Below are 19,783 nucleotides of genomic sequence, written 5' to 3'. Positions count from 1 at the left end.
ATCTTAGGTCAAAAATTCTGAAATTGAGGGCTAAGAGTGTTTCTTGCCCAAGTGGGTTTGTGACAACACTCGACATCTCTTGAGTGAAGGAGGATTGGTTGAGGGGTTATCTATCCATTACAGGATTAGGCACCACCTGAGATCCTCAAAGTCAATTGAAGTGATGGTTGCTAATCAACCGGCCAATTAACCTGCAATTCAACCTCAACTTTCGATTTAGGAAGTTGAGGATGAGAATGAGGTACATTAAGCACCCCCGCCTCGTACTTTATGAGATTATTTAAAACCGGCGGGGGTGAACACACCTTCCTGTATGGTTTTTTCAGAAAATACAGGAAACATGGATATTAAGCTAGGAGTGATCCAACTCCATCCAAAGTTCCATAGACTTGAATATGAAAGTTCATATTTACATACGAAAGAGTTTGATGAGATTATAGCCACTTTATATTTTCTTAACGTGTTTGAGGACACGGTCAGGCTGAAACTCTTTCCCTTCTCCTTAAAAGAGAAAGCTAAGACGTGGTTGCACTCACTACGTCCACAATCTATTGGTAGATGGAACGACATGATAAGGGAGTTCATTAAGAAAATTTTCCCATATTATAAAACAAACACCCTTAGAAAGTCGATCATGAATTTTGCCCAAAAGGAAGATGAAACATTCTTCTAATATTGGGAGCGGTTCAAGGATCTTGTCAGTTCATGCCCACAACACGGTTTTGAAATGTGGCTCATTACAAGTTTTTTCTATGATGGACTGACATCTTCCATGCGCCAAATGGTTGAGACAATGTGCAATGGGGAATTCATAAACAAATATGTCAATGATGTGTGACATTATTTTGACAAACTTGCTGAAAACACACAATCATGGGACATCTCCCTAAGACCAAACACTACATCTAAGCCTACTCAACCAAGGAGAGGGGTGGAATCTACTTGTTGAAAGAGGAAGATGATATAAATGCAAAAGTGCCTAGTCTGACAAGGAAACTCGAGGCCATGGACCTTAAGAAGGATAAGGCTAAGGAAACTATTTGCAGTATTTGTACTTGCAATGTTCCTACAATTGAAAATTGTCCAACATACCTGCTTTTCAAGAAGTTCTGAATGAGCAATCGAATGCCGTAAACAACTACCAGAGGCCTTTTAAAGGAACCTCCTCAAATACATACAATTCCAACTGGAGAAATCATCCAAATTTTAGTTGGAGGAATGGACAAACTGCCACTCCTCAAGGGATCCTTAACCAATTTTTGGATCAAAGGAAACCTCAAGAGGATCTGGTTCTAAAACATATTCAAAATCAAGAGCTTTTTAACCAAGGTATGCTACAAGCCCTTCTAGACCTTACAAAGGCCATACAAGGACTTGAGACAAAAAATACAATTGGGGAGAAAGGGATGCTTCCGGCTCAACCTCTCCCCAACCTAAAGCCACAATGTGAAATTAGCAACCCAAGCTCTTTACATCAGATGGAGCAACCTAAGTCTATCACCACTATTAGGAGTGGGAAAACAATTGACAAATTTATTCCAGTAAGGGCTGAAAAGCCTAAGGACCCAGAAGTAGATGAAACTGATAGACCTAGCAATGCTCCACATAAGATAGAACTGAAACTTCAAATTAAACCAGTTGCTCCATTTCCCCAACGGTTGATTGTACCAAAACCTCTTTCTAACTGTCAGGACATTCTAGAGGTGCTTAGACAAGTAAAGGTTAACATTCCTTTACTGAATGTTGTTAAACAAATACCTTCATATGTAAAATTTTTAAAAGATCTGTGCACGACCAAAAGACGGCAAAATATTCAAAAGAAAATCTTTTTGACAGAAAAAGTGAGTGCCATCTTAAAACAAGATGTGCCATAAAAATACAAAGATCCCGGTAGCCCAACTATTGCTTGTGTAATTGGGAATTACTAGATTGATGACGCACTTCCTGACCTAGGAGAGAGCGTAAATTTGATTCCTTACTCAGTCTACGAACAATTGGGTCATGGTGAATTAAAACCCACCCGGACCATGTTACAACTTGTTAATCGATCAGTTCATGTGCTGAGAGGGATAATTAAAGATATGTTGGTCCGTGTTGACAAATTCTACTATCTAGTAGATTTTATCTTCCTGGATACTCAACCCATCATTGATAGGAGCACTCAAATTCCTGTCATTCTTAGTTTCCCATTCCTTACCACATCAAATGCAATCATTAATTGTAAGAATAGAGTCATGAATTTATCTTTCAAAAATATGACATTGGAGCTCTATATATATGTATATATATATATATATATATATATATATATATATATATTTAATACGAGCAAATAGACAGAGGATGATGATGATACCCACGACATTAACATGATTGATTCTTTCATGGAAGATAGAACTCTTTTCACTCTATGCTCTGACCCTCTAGAAACGTACTTGGCCCACTCCTATGATTTAGACGATGACACAATTAAGGAGATGGGTGCCATACTTGATACTGTGCCTGTACTTAAAGTTAACCGGTGGAGGCCATAATTTGAAGAATTGCCCCGAACTGATGTAGTGCCTTTGTTGTCTAACCTCAAGGCACAGAAGCTTGACCTAAAACCTTTGCACTTTGATTTGAAATATGTCTATTTAGGTCAAGATGAGACATACTCGGTGGTGATTTCTTCCCACCTAGAGTAAGAACATGAGAGTATACTTATCTCTACTCTCATTGAGCACAAAGGGGGCCCTTGGATGGTCGATTACGGACCTCAAGGGAATTGACCCTTTGATTTGTACTCATCGCATTCATCTTGAGGATAATGCGAAGACCTCCCGACAACCACAACGTCGATTAAATCCAAATATGAAAGAAGTGGTTAAGACTGAGGTCCTTAAGTTGTTAGATGTGGGTATCATCTACCCTATATCTGATAGTCAATGGGTGAGTCCAACTTGGGTGGTTCCCAAGAAGTCCGGAATCACCATCGTAGCTAGTGCTGATAATGAACTCGTGTCAACTAGGGTCACCACCAGTTGGAGAATGCGCATTGACTATAATAAGTTGAATACTGTCATGAGAAAGGACCACTTTCCTTTGCCCTTCATTGATCAAATCTTGAAAATGCTAGATGGTCACTCTTACTATTGCTTCCTTAACGGATATTTGGGCTATAACCAAATAGAGATAACCCTTGAAGATCAAGAAAAGACCACATTCACATATCCCTTTGGCACCTCTGTTTATCGAATGATACTATTTGGATTGCGCAATGACCCACTACTTTTCAGCGATGTATATTGAGTATTTTTTCTAATATGGTGGGGCAATATTTTGAGGTATTCATAGATGATTTCTCTGTCTTTAGTTCATCCTTCAACGATTGTTTGAAAAATCTGAAAAATGTGCTAAAGTGATGTGAAGAAAAGAATTTAGTACTAAATTGGTAGAAGAGCCATTTCATGGTTCGTAAGGGAATTGTTCTTCGACATATCATCTCGTCTGAGGTAATTGAGGTATATAAAGCTAAAATTGATCTTATCTCTAACCTACCTCCACCCAAGTGCATACGAGACATGCGATCCTTCTTAGGACACGCCAGATTCTATAGGAGATTCATAAAGGACTTTAGTCACCTCTCTCGTCCTTTGTGCAATCTACTTCAAAAGGATGTACCATATGAGTGGACTGAGCAATGTCAAGAAGCTTTCTCTAAGCTCAAATGCATGTTAACTACAACACCTATCATGTAGCCACCCGACTGGAACATGCCTTTTGAAATTATGTGTGATGCGTCTGACTATGCTATTAGGGTGGTGTTAGGTCAGCGAAAAGAAAGGAAGCCCTACGTCATTCATTATGCAAGTAGAACTCTAAATCCTGCCCAAGTGAATTATTCTACTACAGAAAAGGAACTCTTAGCCGTAGTATTCGCTTTGGATAGATTTAGATTCTACTTGATTGGGTCTAAAATCATCATCTATACTGATCATGCCGTGCTTAAGTACCTTCTTTCTAAGAATGATGCTAAGCCCCGCTTGATAAGATGGATCCTCCTACTCCAGGAATTTGATTTAGAAATAAAAGACAAAAAAGGAGTAGAGAATGTAGCAGCTGACCATCTTTCACGACTTGATCTTCCTGATTCCCTTGAGATGACACCCATAAATGACATGTTCCCTGACGAACAATTGTTTAAACTCTCCCACTTACCTTGGTTTCCTGATATTACTAATTATCTTGTCACAGGTTTCACTCCAACACATTAGACTGTACAAGATAAGAAAAAAATATTTGCTGAGGTCCACAAATTCTTTTGGAATGATCCATATTTGTTTAAATATCGCCTAGATCAAATTCTAAGGAGATATGTGCCAGACAATTAACACCAAAGTATCATCTTCTTCTGTCACTCTCAGGCCTGTGGTGGTTACTTTTCTGCTAAAAAGATCACGACCAAAATTCTGTAGTGCAGCTTTTACTGGCCCACTATGTTCAAGGACACTCATGAGTTTTGTAAAACCTGTGAACATTATCAGAAATTGAGAGCATTGTCCCGTCAAAATATGATGCCTTTAAACCCCATTCTCATCCTTGAATCATTTGATTGCTGGAGTATCGATTTCATGGGACCATTCCCCGAATCTTTTAAGAATTTATACATCTTGCTAGTAGTAGACTATGTCACTAAATGGGTTGAAGTGATCCTGTGTCAAAATAATGACCATCAAATGGTCATTAAATTTTTTTAAAGAAAATATCCTTTCCCGGTTTAGAAGGCCTCGAGCCATCATTAGTGATGGAGGTTCACATTTCTATAATAGGCCATTTACAAACTTAGTGAAGAAATATGACATCTCTCACAAGGTAAGCACTCCATACCACCCACAAACAAGTGGGTAAGCTGAGATTTCTAACAGGGAGATTAAACACATTTTAGAGAAAACAGTTAACCTTGATCGTAAGGATTCGTCAATTCGTTTGACCGATGCTTTATGAGCTTGCCATACTGCATTTAAGACCCCTAATAGAATGTCTCCCTTTAGACTTGTCTATGGGAAGGCTTGCCACTTACCTATGGAGTTGGAACATAGAGCCTATTGGGTCATTAAAAATTTAAACTTTAATTTAGACAACGCTAGCTCGCTACGCAAACTTCAATTAAATGAACTCGAGGAAATCCAGAATGATGCATATGAGAACTCGAGAATTTACAAAGATATGATGAAGGTGTTCCATGACAAGAACATCCTTCGAAATCATTCTTGACTAGTCAAAATGTCCTTTTGTACAATTCTAGGTTACATCTTTTTCCGAGTAAACTCCAATCTCGTTGGACCGGTCTTTTCACTGTTACGAATGTATATCCTCATGGGGCTATTAAGATAAAAAATTCGAACAATTGCAATGCTTTTAAAGTGAATGGACATCATTTAAAGCCATTTGTTGAGAAATTTGATTCAGAGGACATGTCTATACCTTTAATTGATCCTGTGTATTAGGATTGACCTCTTAGTCTGACGGAGGTGTTGTTAGGTTTACTGCTTTCATAAAATTTAGGACTAGGATAGTTTGCTTTCAACTTGTTTTAGTGTTTGTGCTAACCCATCTTCATATTGAGATCCTTGAAAAAACCTAAAAAATTCCTTATTCAGGTACCTTTCCATCACTTCTCATTTCTTTTTGTTGCCTCTTTTGCATTACATGGCTATATATATATATTTTACATTGAAGATAATGTAGATTTTAGGTTGGGGGTGTGGATTAGGTTAACTAATCAGTGTTTTCTTAGTTTTGTGGTTTTGAGTAAAATTTGTGGAATTTTTTCAATTTTTCCAGATAAAACCTAATTGAAAATTGATAATTTGTGTATTTAAGAATGCTTTGAGTATGATGAGAAGATAGGAAGTGAATTTTGAATCATTGGAGTTAGATCAACTAAGTAGCCTATCACTTACGGTTCTTACACTCTATTAATTAAGATGAAGTTTAAATATCATGATTAATCCAAATCACGAAGACACGTTCAATTTACTTTCTGTGGGTTGTGGTAGAATTTCTGATTGTTAGCATGTAAATCATTGAAAGATGTTGGGAATTAAGTCTGAAGAATTTTATCCACCTTAAAAGATGAAAAAAATCAGTTAAAAAATAGGAGATCGATAAAAAGGTCATGAATGAAGAAAAAGAATGAAAAGAATAAAGAATGACAATGTCTCTGAAGAGAATAAAAAAAAGTCTTTGAAAATAATATAAAGTCTGAAAAAGAATGAATAAGAGTGACTGTCGATATGAAATCAAAAACTGGAAACAGAAGGAAAAGAGGATATGTTCGGAATCAGTACTTGAGTTTTCAACTAATCCTTATATGATGAACATGACTAACATTATGAAATGATAATATGTTGATATTCACTAAGCACATTGGAAAAACTTGATATATGAACTTATGATCTTAAATAATTAATAAAGAACCTATTTGATTGATTGCTTATGTGATTCGGCTCTAGGTTTTTAAAATCTCACTTTCTCATCTTGACTTTACTCATTCATACTTGATTGTATAAAAGATTGTTTTCTGAAAAAGCTTTGCAACTTTGAAGATGGAAGATTATTTCATGTATGTTTTGCTCGGGACTAGCAAAATGTTGGTTGAGGACTATGTTGAGTGTCAAATATTACATATTTTTCTCTACTTATATCTTGGTTTTATGAACATGATACTGCTTAATGTATATTTTATACATGTTTGTGTTGCAAGGTGAATCTGAGAGCTTGGATTACAAAGAATGTTAAACGCATGGATTTGATGTTCAAGAATCACTAAAGCAAAGGATGGATCTTATGAGACCAAGATTGAAGAATTCACAGGCCAAAGATCCAAGAAAACCAAGTGAGGAATGAAGAAAATCGAAGATTTGAAGTGAATTTACGTGATCCTCGACTAACCTAAGCCCTCCTTCGAATAGTCTAAGCTCTGCCTCGACTAGTCGAAGAAACTTCTGCTTGAACTCTAACAACATAAACTTTTAAATTTGCACGATCCTCGACTCGTCGAAGATTGCCTTCGACTGGTCGAATATGACCTTCGACTCATCTAAGGTTACACAAATTTTGCGCAGACTACGTAAATTTGAGGCATTTTCCAAAATTTTCTAACTCGGTGCGAAAGTTAGAGTTTCACAACTATAAATAGGAGTCCCTAGGATGTTCCTAAGCATCTTCTAGGGTTTAAGGAGTGGAACAAAGGCATGGAGAGCCGTTGCTAAGAGTTTTTCTTTTTCTTCATTAGTTATTTTTATGTTTTTCTTAAGAGATTTTAGTTCAATCATGTCTATGGTTGGCTAAACCTCCTAGCTAGGGCTAAGAGTTGAAGCTTGTAGTGTGATTGAGATGTTTATTTTGCTTTGATTCATAGTTTTATGTTGAACTTCATTGATTTCTAGTTGATTTTAAGGAATACTTTCAGTTTTAATGGTTTATTGTGACTCAAATTACAATAGATCTACCATAGCTTTGAGTATCTTCTTTTCTTATTTGAGATTGTAGGATTGGTAAATCCTGTTGTTTGCCAACGTCCCTTGGGTTTGGTGATGGAATCCCTTTTGACTCTGCACAATCTTCTTCTATTGAGGCTAGATCAATGAGAAGTTCAGAGATTTGATCATCTCCCTTTCTTCAACTGGATAAGATACGACTTTGATTCTAATTGGATTTATTGAATCAAGTAAGGTAGCATCCAGTTACAAGTGGATCCTTGGCACCCTACTTCCCATCTTTAAATTTACAAGTTTTAATTAACAATATTCAAAATTACTCTTTTACCCAGATTTCTAATTTAGATCTTCTTCTATTTCTAATTCTAGTTATTTCCAGAATACGCAAGAGTTTAGTCCCTGTGGATTTGACCTTGGTCTTACCGAGATTATTACTACATCACGACCCTAAACTTGGGGTTGTGAACAAGTTTGCGAACCAAACTCGATTAAGTCTTCTTGTAGGTCCCGATTGGAGTGGACATGTCTAAGTCTTTGTGCAGGTCTCCGACAAGAGTGTACACGTATAAGTCGTTATGTAGGCCTCCAATGGGAGTGTAATATGTAAGACCTTGTATAGGCCTCTAACAAGAGTGTAGTGTGTAAGACCTTGTGTAGGTCTCCAATAAGAGTATACGTGTGTAAAGGTTAGAAGTGAACCTATTGGAAACCTCTGAGATATTGAAATCTGGTACACTCGAGGAGAGTATATTTGTGCACCTTATTTATCAATCATGTGAGATCATCTGTCAGGTAGTCAGTTAAGCCCTTAGAAGTTGAAGACCAAAGATAAAAGTGGATGTGGAACATCATAGAGCAAAGAATAGGTATATGAAGTGCCTTCGTGTCCCTAACCCTTAACTCAAAATAACCTAAACCTCTTAATGATCTTAATCCTAATAGGCAAACATTTTATTAATCATCACTTAGCCTTAGGAGCCTTGATTGAACATGCTTAGATTAGCTTTAAAGGTCTCAAGTTACAATCGAATGCCACATTTGATTCAACCAAAGACCATGTTTGGTTTGACCGAAGACCATATTCGGTCCGACCAAATGTGCCAAAATTTGTTCAATGACTTTTCCCGTCTAATTTGGTGCGACCAAAGTTCAATTTGTTCTGACTAAACACTAACCATTTATGCCCATTTTATGACCGTTAGAACTAGATTCCTTTATATAGAGCATCTGGTCTTTAGGCATTTAGAGGGGCTTTTGGTGTAATAAAAGGCTATGTGATTCCATATTGTAAGGCCCGTATCCTAGTCTGTACTGTTCCGTCGACTCCCATGATCATTCCCGATGAATTTCGGTAACCCGTGACTTATAATCGATGTTTGTGCATGACCCTAAGTCGTATCTCGTAGATCTGAGTTGGCTCAATCCGAGACTTGTACCCTAGCGACTGCATTGTCACCATAGTTTCGATGCCGCGTATTACGCGCCAAGGCGATACCCGGGCACGGATATGTGGGCCCACGTTCAGTTCGAGGAAAAAAATGTCGCGCGTTGCAAATCCCAAGAGAGCATCACATCAATCCCATCAATCAGGTACACATCACACATTAATCAGGTACAACCACCTCTCCTCTAAGTCAACTCCTTCTTACAATAAGTACACACCCTCACCCATCAGCATCCCTCTCCCCATCACTCACATTACCTCACTCTCTCTCTTACACATCTCTCTCATCTCTCTCATTCTCCAAAAAAAAAACAAGCAACCCTCCATGAGAAAACTTGGTGTGGCTCACCTTTCTACCATCCTATCCCACCCTCCATGATCAATCTCAACCATTGAAGTCCATCCATTGGGGTTTTAGCATGCATTGGCGGAAGAAGGAAGGGAAGATCTAACTTGGGTGCTTCTTTCTCTCTCTCTCTCTCTCTCTCTCCTTCCTTTATTTTGTGGCCCACTCAATGAGTTATGTGATGTCCAACCGTCCATCAAATGGACCCCATGACCGTCCAAGCCATGTGGGCCCTACCTTCTGGGTGATGGGAAAACACAAATATCAGATTGATCTTGATCAAGTGGGCCATGTCCATGTGGGACCCACCTTGATTCACGTCGTCTGTGAAGTGTGAACAGACCATGGGACGTGCTAACAGCCTCTGGACGTTACACATGAAAAAAAAATGTCAGCTTGATTCAAAGTTTTGGGAGGGCTGCTCATGTAGGTCCCACCTTGATGTATAAACCAAATCCATGCCGTCCATCCTATTTCTCTGCTCATTTTAGGCGTTGAGCTGAAAAATGAAGCTAATCTGACTTTTTGGCGGGCCATTGCATAGAGGATAGTATTTTTTTATCATTGAAATACACCCTGATGTTTTTATACACCAAAATACCTCAGATATTGGGCTTGTTTGGCTTGTCTTGAACCGTAGGAGCCAGTGGATGGGGTGGATTCACCTGATGCGGGCCCCACCTAGGAAAAACCATGGAAAAACACCTTTTTTTTATAAAAAAATTTACAAAGCTAAGGCAGCAGCGCCTGTTGTTGACATCCTCAGTAGCATCCTCTGTGCTGAGGATGGGCCAGGGATGTGGGTCCCACTTGTAGGACCCACCGCGATATGTGTTGGGTATCAACACCATGCATTTGATGGAGGCCCTTACGGCAGCAGGCTACCCCTAAAATCAACCATATTTGGAACTCAGGTGGCCCACGCCATAGGAAACAGTTGAGTTGAACATCTACCATTGAAAATCCTTTTGGGTGTCACAGGAGTTTTGGATCATTGTGAAATTTGGTTTCCCTCTTCATCTAGGTCTGCGTGACCTTATCAATAGATTGGATGGGAAGTTAATGTTATGGTGGACCCCACGTGGGACCCACCTTTAAAGGAAGCTGATTGGCCGGTGTATCTGTAGCAGCTATATAGCTACTGTATTGCTGTCAGCAAGTGTGAGGTCCACCTTATATATTATCCACGCCAACCCATCCATCTACGGGCCCTATCATGAGGAGTGTGTTAAATCCAAATCGTCCAGCATTCTGGACAGGTGGGACCTACCCACGTACGTTAAATCCAATCCGTCCATCTGGACACTGATGCATGGCCTCCCTTGATCTATGTGCTGTATATGTCCTACGTGGGACCCACCTTTAATTTACGTTATCTGCATTGTCTAGATGTATCTAGACGGTGGATTTAGAGGGTATATATATAATATTATATTATAGTATATAATATAAAATACATTAAAATATGTGATTATGGTGGGCTATGTACGTGGGACCAACGTGATATATGTGATTTGCATCCAGGCCATTAGTCCACGGCCTGGACGCTGGTCCTATTAAAAGGATATAATATAATATTATATTTATATATATATGATGTGCATATATCATTATAATATATTATATTATATTATATATACATGTGTGTGGTGGGCCCCATGTGGGACCCACCTGCCAGACAGATTGGCGTGCCAAGCACGACCCCCACCATGATGCACATGTTGTAATCCCTACCGTCCATCCATTCATGTGGTGCCACCGTGATTTTGGGTCTTAGCTGCACCGTCCAGATGGTTGGACAGTGGGCCCCACAATCTGATGCATATGTTGCATCCTAACCATCCATCTAGTTGGTTGAATGCGAAGACGTCAGCAAGTCCAATGGGTCCCATACATGATGTATGTGATGTTAATCTGCACCGTCTAGTTGTTTGGATAGTGGATACCACTATGATATTTGTGTTTTATCCTCACCATCCATCTGGACATTGGGATCCACCCTGTTATACGTGTTTTAACCATACCGTCCATTTGGGACGTGGACCCACCACTAATGCATGTATTACATCTAAACCATCCATCCATTTAGCAACTCATCTCAAGGCTTGAGACTAAAAATAAGACAAATCCATTATCACTTGGACCACACTGCAGAATAGTGGGGTTAAACATCTACCCTTGCAACCCTTGGGTCACAGAAGTTTTGGACCAATATGAAATTTATTTTTCCTCTCAGTCCAGGTTTTTGTGACATTATGAACTGACTGGATGGACAATAAACGCTATGGTGGGCCCCTTTAAATTTTAACAGTGGAAATCATTATCACCACTGTTATTTGTGGTATGGTTCAGACGATCTTTTGATCCGATTCATTATTTGGATAATGCTTTAAAATTATCTTTATCGATGGATGAGTAGTGCGGCCCATTCGATGTTTATGAGGCCCATTGGTGCGGCCCAAGTAGTATGGCTACTCGATGTTTATGAGGCCCATTGGTGTGGCCCAAGTAGTGCGGCCCACTCAATGTTTATGAGGCCCATTGGTGCGGCCTGTTGATGCAGCCCATTCGCTGTTTATGAGGCCTATTGGTGTGGCCCAAGTGGTGCGGCTCACTCGATGTTTATAAGGACCATTGGTGCGGCCCGTTGATGCAGCCCGTTTGATGTTTATGAGGCCCATTGGTGCAACCCGTTGATGCGGCCCACTTAATGTATATGAGGCTTGATGTGATGTATTTATGGCCAATGTGCCAAGGCTCATTATGATGTATGTGCGGCCTATGAGTGAGGCCCATAAGTGTGTGTATTAGGCCATTGTATGAGGCCATGGGCCCACTATATATTATATTTGGCTCTATGTGGGCCACTCCTTCGGAGCAATGTTAGTTAAATGGCCATATTGTTGGGCAATAATGGTTTAATGTCCACGTTATGACCTTCCCTTAGGCCTTATTCGGCCCATTCTCATCGAGGCTGATTATCTATCGATTTCGATTATTGGCTGATTGCCGATTCTGATTGTCGTGGCTGATTGATCGATTAGCGATCGAGGCCGATTATCGTGACCGATTGCTGATTCCGAGTATCGAGGCCGATTATCGATCGATTCTGATTGTCGTGGCCGATTGTCGATTCTGATTGTCGTGGCCGATTAAACTGATTAGCGATCGAGGCCGATTATCGTGACCGATTGCTAATTCTGAGTATTGAGGCCGATTATCAATCGCTTCCGATTGTCGTGGCTGATTGTCGATTCTGATTGTCGTGACCGATTGACTGATTAGCGATCGAGACCGATTATCGTGACCGATTGCCGATTCTGATTATCGAGGCCAATTATCGATCGATTTCGATTGTCAAGGCTGATTGTTGAGGCCAGATATCTAGGCTTATTGTCGAGGCCAAATGCGATGTATATGTGGCCCGTATTTGAGGCTCGTTGTGATGTGTATTCAACCCATGTTTAAGGCCCAATGTGATGTATATAAGGTCTATGTGATGAGGCCCATTCTGATACATTTGAGGGTCAGGCGATGGAGCTCATTGTGCTGTATATTAGGCTCATGTGAGAGGCCCATCGTGATGTGTATTAAGCTCTTGAGTGAGACCCATGATGTCATATATTAGGTCCTTGTGTGAGGCCATGGGTCCACTATATGTTAGGCTCTATGTGGGCCGTTCCTTGGGGGCAATGTTGGTTAAATGTCCACATTGTCAAGGTCGATTGTTGATGCTGATTATTGATACTAATTATGAGTATGTGATAATATAACATCATGATACATGCCATACGCATCATCTGCATGTTTGTTATGAGATGTGGTTGATCATTACATATGTCGTTGGGCAGATTCTTATGACACTCCCTGATAGGCGGAGTTATCTCACATGAGTACACAGTATGCGCAGGATTGATGCATGAATAGATTGTATGACTCATGCATCTAGCATTATGTGTTGTGATTACTGTATGCCCTAGCGACATCAGGGTCGTAGCCTCCACAGGTATATCGTGGATGGCCAGATGGGACACCAAAAACCTGTTACTAGCATTGGGTTGCCATAGGCTAGGCGGATAGTGAGGTTTGTTACGCTCACTTGGACTATGCTGCTGGGAGAGGGGCAGTGCCATTTTGAGTGTACTAAACCCCGATGATGATCCTAAAAAGGAACCGTATTGATATGTGGACTTATTGAGCAGGAGTTGCATACTCATTCATTCATTCATTCACTATCCACTAAGGCTGGTGGTACGCAACTATTTGTTACGTGTACCTTCACAATGACCAGGATTTTGGTTGGGGCGCACGACTAACTTGAGATCAGGAGTTTACCACATTGAGTCTGACTATCCAAATTTAGGTATGACACTGGTTTGGATAGAAGCCCTTTGTGATAGGCTCCATAGCCTGCGATACTACGTACTATCATCCCGACTTCACACCCTAGCGTGGTCATTCCATTCACACCGCATATTGCATTACATCTGCAGCATATGACATTTTGGGTTACTGTGTTTCTGCATTTATATGGTTTAGAAATGGTTGACGGTATTCTTGAATTCATAAGGAATTGTATATTACATTGCATTCTCAACATTTGATATTTGACTCTTTATGACTTCTCATTTGCATAACTGATCTGTATTGCGTACTCTGATATTGTTTGACTAATGATCTTACCACTATTTCTGATATTGTATGATTATAACATTGTATTGAATACTTGGCACTTACCTTGTGCACACACTTACACCACCCTCTAAGCTTTTTATAAGCTTATGCACGATAGATGTATGCAGGTGATGTTAGGTTGTAGCAGCGTGGAGCTTGGAGCATGTAGCTGACTTATGGAGCTTTGATTTTATTTGACATATGTATTTTCCCTTTCAGTATTGTATTCAAAATTTATATTAGTGGATATGTGATGATGATGTCGCTTTTGTGATTTGGGTAAACTTGTGGTTATGCTTCTTACAAGATAAATGTATGTTGAAAAATAATAAAAAGAAATCCTCCTTGTAGGATCTCAGGATCGGAACCTGGCATATGAGCGCTGGGAGTCGAGAATGGGGTATTACGGAAGTGGTTGACACCGGATTCGGTGATCAAAATTTCCTGTGAATCCAATTTTCGGGTTTGGAGCGTGACAGATATCTAACATTCTAGACCTCTAATCTCATGAGTTTCAAGTCATATTCCTTAAGATTTTCACTATAATGAGGATTTCAACATCCACCTTGAAGCTGATCTTGAACTCCACTACTTGCTAGAGATTAGACACTTATCTTATAGGCAAATCCATGTCTAAATACTCTAGAAGACCATTCTAGGTGAATTCCCTAGGATTATAGAGCTTTGAAGAAGTGACTCAAGATTGATGCATTAAATGGTCTTAATTCAACAAGTGTCATTCAGTGAGTCAATATTCTCTTTCCTTATGTAGGATCGAGGGTAAGAGTTTGTGACCAAAACTTAAATAGATTTTTGTATAAGACATTGGCTCTTGTATATGGTCGAATTCATCGGACACATTTGTGTATGTGTTAGTCTTCATGGGAGCCTCCGGCGGGAGTAAACGTGGGTCCTTGGACTAGGACCATAGTGGTTGGTTGGCTTATTGAAAACCAACTAAAGTCTCTTGTGAGAGCCTTCGACGGGAGTGTATGCTAGGTAGGTTATTGTATAAGATCGTGGTCTTTATGTAGAGCTATAAAGGTTAGAGGTGAACCTGATTTAAAACCCTCAATAGTGAAATCTAGTATACATGGGTTGAGTGCGTCTACCGGGAGTGGAGTAGGGAAATAAAACCACTATACATGCTTGTATTTGGGATTGCCTTTTGAGCACTTATTTAATTATATGTATGTGATTAATTGATGAATTATATGTATGTGTGATTAGATGAATGTTAGGATATGATAATTAGCACATTTCACACACACATACATTATCATATTTATATACTGGTTGCTTAGCATGTTGCATCTTTTGAAGTCTTTAAGTAAGCAATAATGCGTGTTTAATCGGTAAAATTTTTATTTGGTCGTAATCACTCCCTAGGACAACCATCATTCTATAGTTCCGTCAAGCTTTTGCATGCATAACCCATGGGCTCACCACACGCAATTTCAATTAGTATCAAAGAAGGGTTTCTCCTCAAAAGCTTAACTGCCCAAAGTGAGATCCGAAGAAGTTTTACAATGATGTTTACCTTTAAGGGGATATGAGGGCATAAATGGAAAATCAAAGGGTTAAGCCTCATTTGTTGAGGTAATTATTAAATCTAAGGATTTCAGCCTTATCTTGAGCTTAGTGTTAAATTCAAGGATTATAGCTTCATTGTGAGCTTATAGTTAAATCAGAGAATTTTAGTCTCATATGTGAGCTTATTGAAAAATTAGAGGATTTCAGCATATTTAGTGAGCACCATAGGAAAATATGAGGATTTTAGCCTCAATTTGTACTTTATAGTTAAAATTGAGGATTTTGCCTTTTTTTTTATACTTTAGCTTTAAAGTTGCTTAACTTTAAGTATCATATTTTTATTGCTAAACTATCATTGGTCATTCCTGCTTTCTATTGGTATATCTCTTGAATTACCATAATAAGCATGCTTCATGTTTTGAACTTTATATGCACTCTATTTCCTTATTACTATATGCTTATAGTAACATGTATGACTTATAGAGTTTATTTTTATTTTATATTTTTATTAGTATATTCATGGAACTAACTCTTCGTCTAATACTAACAATAATGGAGAGAAAAATCAAGTCCCACCAAAATAAGTTTAATTCTGTTTTGCAGGATTGATTTGTTGTTATAGGAATTGATGGGATAAGAGAACAATTTAGGGAGAGAATGCTAATGTTATATGTCTCAAGTCATATATTTAATTTTATAAATCATTGTAATCTTAGACATGTAATATTTTGTGTTATTTTGGTATGTCATTGGTATGGACCATGACATGGTTTAGGTTAGGTTTTTGTCACGCAATTAATAAAGGGAGAGATTTCTAATGCATTGACTTATACACCTTATTTATCAATTCCGTAAGTCAATGTGTCAGGGAGTTGGTTGCGACCTTGGAAGCTAAAGACCAAAGACACAAGTGGACATAAAGCATCATGGAGCAAAGAACATGTATATGAGGTGCCTTGATGTCCCTAACCCTTGACCCATAACAACTTAAACCTCTAGATGATCTTAACCTTAATAGGTAAACGTTTTATTGATCATCCCTTAGCCTTATGAGCCTTAATTAAATATGCTTAAATTGGTTTTGGAGGTCTCAAGTTGTAAAAACTGTTTAATTTCAGCAACCTTCGTTCCCATCGAATCCACCTTTGGTTCGACCGATATTGGCTAAAATAGGTCAATGTGCTTGGACAGAAATTAAAGATAATTCGGCTCCATCAAATGCCACATTCGGTCCATCCGAGAACTATATTTGGTCAAACTGAATGTGCCAAAATATGTCCAGCGGCATTTCCTATTTAATTCGGTGTGACTGAAGCTCAATTTGGTTCAACCGAATACTAGACAATTTTACTCGTTTTATGATCGTTGAAACTTGATTCTTTTATATAGATCATCCAACCTTTAGGCATTTAGAGTGATTTTTTGTGCAATTGAAGGCTAAGTGATTGTATATTGATATCCTACATTATAAATCTCTAATCCCATGAGTTTGAAGTCATCTTCCTTGAGATTTTCATTCTAATGAGGATTCTAACCTCCACCTTGAAGATGATCTTGAACTCCACCACTTGCTAGAGATTGGACATTGAGCCTATAGTCAGATCCTTATCTAAATACTCTAGAAGACTCTTCTAAGTGAATCCCCTAGGATTATAAAATTGCCATGAGTTGTAGGAGATTCACCCATCCTCCCTTGTCTTGGTCATCTCATTGGCACTTCATATGTAAGGAAAACGATCGTAGGAGCTGAAGCATTGGCAACGAATTGACATCAATGATCGGGGGAGAAATTAATGAGTTAATTCAAGCACGGGAGAGCTTTGAAAAAATGACTCAAGATCGACATATCAAAGGGGCTTAATTGAATAAGTGTCATTCATTGAGTCTATACTCTCTTTCCTTGTGTAGGATTAAGGTAAGAGTTTGTAACCCAAATTTGAATAAGTTCTTATATCGGACCTAGGCTCTTATGTAGGGCCGAATTCACCGGACATGGGCGTGTATGTGTTAGTATCCGTGGGAGTCTCTAGTGGGAGTAAATGTAGGTCCTTGGACTTGGACCGCAGTTATTGGTTCGCTGATTAAAAACCAACCAAAGTCTCTAGCGGGAGCCTCCGGCGGGAGTGTACGCTAGGTAGGTCCTTGTGTAGGATTATGGTCCTTATGTAGGTTGTAAAGGTTAGAGGTGAACTTGATTTAAAACCTCCGATAGTGAAATCCTGTATACTCATGGGTTGAGTACATCCGCTGGGAGTGGAGTAGGAAAACCGAACCACTATTCGTGCTTGTGTTTAAGATTCTCTTGAGCACTTATTTAATTATGGTAATTAATTATGATTATACTTTTATTTGGGATTGTGTTGATGAATTATATATGCATAATTAGATAAATGTTAGGATTTGATAGTAGTACATCCCACACATGCATGTACACTATCATGTTCATAGACTAGTTGTTTAGCATATTGCATCTTTTATAGTTTATGTGATTGGACCTTCTATTAGCTTGAAAGCCATAGAGTTAACTGCTTAGCTTAAATTATCTTACTAATTATGTCAAGCCTGTGTCCTAGTACCATTCTCTTCCTAAGGATCTCGCGATCCTCTCCGTCGAATTCCTGCGACCCCGACCTGTAGATAGTATTTACGCGCGACCTTAAGTCACACCTTGTCAACCCCAGTTGATTCGACCCGAGACCTATGCTATTGCGACCACATCATCACAGCGGTTCCAACACCGCGTCTCGTGCGCCAATGCGATGCTTAGATTGAGAGATCCGGCCCGTGCATTATTTTGGCAGTTGATCGCTTGTTAATGGACCCGAGGTGTCCAAGTAGATTCCCTAGCAACCGTCATGATGGTGACATCACCCTAGCCCACCTAGGCTAGGATGACATCACCCTAGCTCTAGTCACCCATGCTTCTTACAAGCTATGGCTGCTAGCCCCATGCCTCTCTTACATGTAATCATGGTAAGCTAGCCATGCCTTCTTACACTCTCATGATTACATATTTACATCCCTCTCTCTCCCTCCCTTTCTCCCTCATTTATCATCTTCCCTAGCAAGAGAAAGAGGCTTGGACGTGCCACCTTGGAGAGAAAATTCAGCCCTCTTCCACCTACATTCCCCACCAATCCAACCCTTAGATCATCATCTCCACCATTAAAAGAGCATCATAGGAGCCTTAGAGCACTAGGGAGGAAGAAGAAGGAGAGGTGGGGTGTTTCCTTAACTTAGATTTGTTTATTTTGTGCATGGGACAAGTGGGACCCACCAATCAATGGTGGAGATCCCATCTTGGTCCCTAGGTGTGGCCAATGGCCCACTAAGGTTGCATGCATGTACCTTGAAGGAGCCATTCTCCATGTACCCCATCATGATGTTTCTTTAATATCCATCATGTAAGGGATCATTTAGACCCTTAATTTGTGGTGGGGATGACATCCCCACCTTGATATGTCGATTTGAGGCCCCACCTAATCATGAGACCCATCTTGATGAATGTATGATGTATGTATGACGCATGTATTGATGGAGCTCATAGTATCGGAGCCCTTCCATCACACGTTTCTCTCTCCCCCCCCCCCCTCTCTCTCTCTCTTTCTATGGTGATGATGTGTATGTGGCCCACCTGATGTGATCAGCAAATCCAAACTGTCCAGATTTTTCTGGACGTCCAGCAAGTTCTAGATGGGCTGAACATCTAGTTAATGGAGCCCACCTTGCTGCCCATTTTTGGGCCAGCCCGGATGGAGGAAACACAAATATTGGCTTGATCCTCGAGGCCATGTGGCCGCCCTGGTGGACCCTACCGTAATGTGTGTATTTTATATCCACACAAGTTGGGCCCACCTTGCTATCTGTCCGTTTGGATAGGCCTAGATGAAGGAAAACATAAATATCAGTTTGATTTAGACTGGTGGGTCACACTTACGTGCACCCCACCCAGATATATGTGTTGTATTCCACACTGTCCAACATTCTGGACAGTGGGACCCACTAGATGTATATGCCTTATCCACACCGTCCAGAGGACGATGGGTCTCAATGTGATTTATGTGTTGTCCTCACCATCCAGCACAGGACGGTGAGACCCACTTGATGTATGCGTTTTATGTCCACTCTGTCTAGATGGGCTAGACGTGGGACCACCTTGATGTATGTATCTGTCCCACCGTCCAAATGGGCTGGACGTGGGACCACCATGATGTAAGTGTTTCATCCTTGCCATCCATTCCATTGGACGTGGACCTCACCATATGTATGTGTTTCATCCATACCGTCCAACGGTATTCTGAA

At 39.7% G+C, this 19,783-nt stretch overlaps 1 non-coding gene across 1 annotated transcript; it reads right to left on the bottom strand.

Annotated features, from left to right (window-relative positions):
• Positions 1 to 616: 616 nt before the first annotated feature.
• LOC131244706 (small nucleolar RNA R71) lies at positions 617 to 723 on the bottom strand. Its single transcript, XR_009170483.1, has one exon. It is a non-coding gene; the product is annotated as a small nucleolar RNA R71 (small nucleolar RNA).
• Positions 724 to 19,783: the final 19,060 nt, after the last annotated feature.

Source organism: Magnolia sinica, chromosome 4 (genome assembly GCF_029962835.1).
Source record: "Magnolia sinica isolate HGM2019 chromosome 4, MsV1, whole genome shotgun sequence".
Lineage (NCBI taxonomy): Eukaryota > Viridiplantae > Streptophyta > Magnoliopsida > Magnoliales > Magnoliaceae > Magnolia > Magnolia sinica.
The sequence above is the reverse complement of the archived record's forward strand: the minus strand, read 5'-3'. Positions and strand labels throughout refer to the sequence as shown.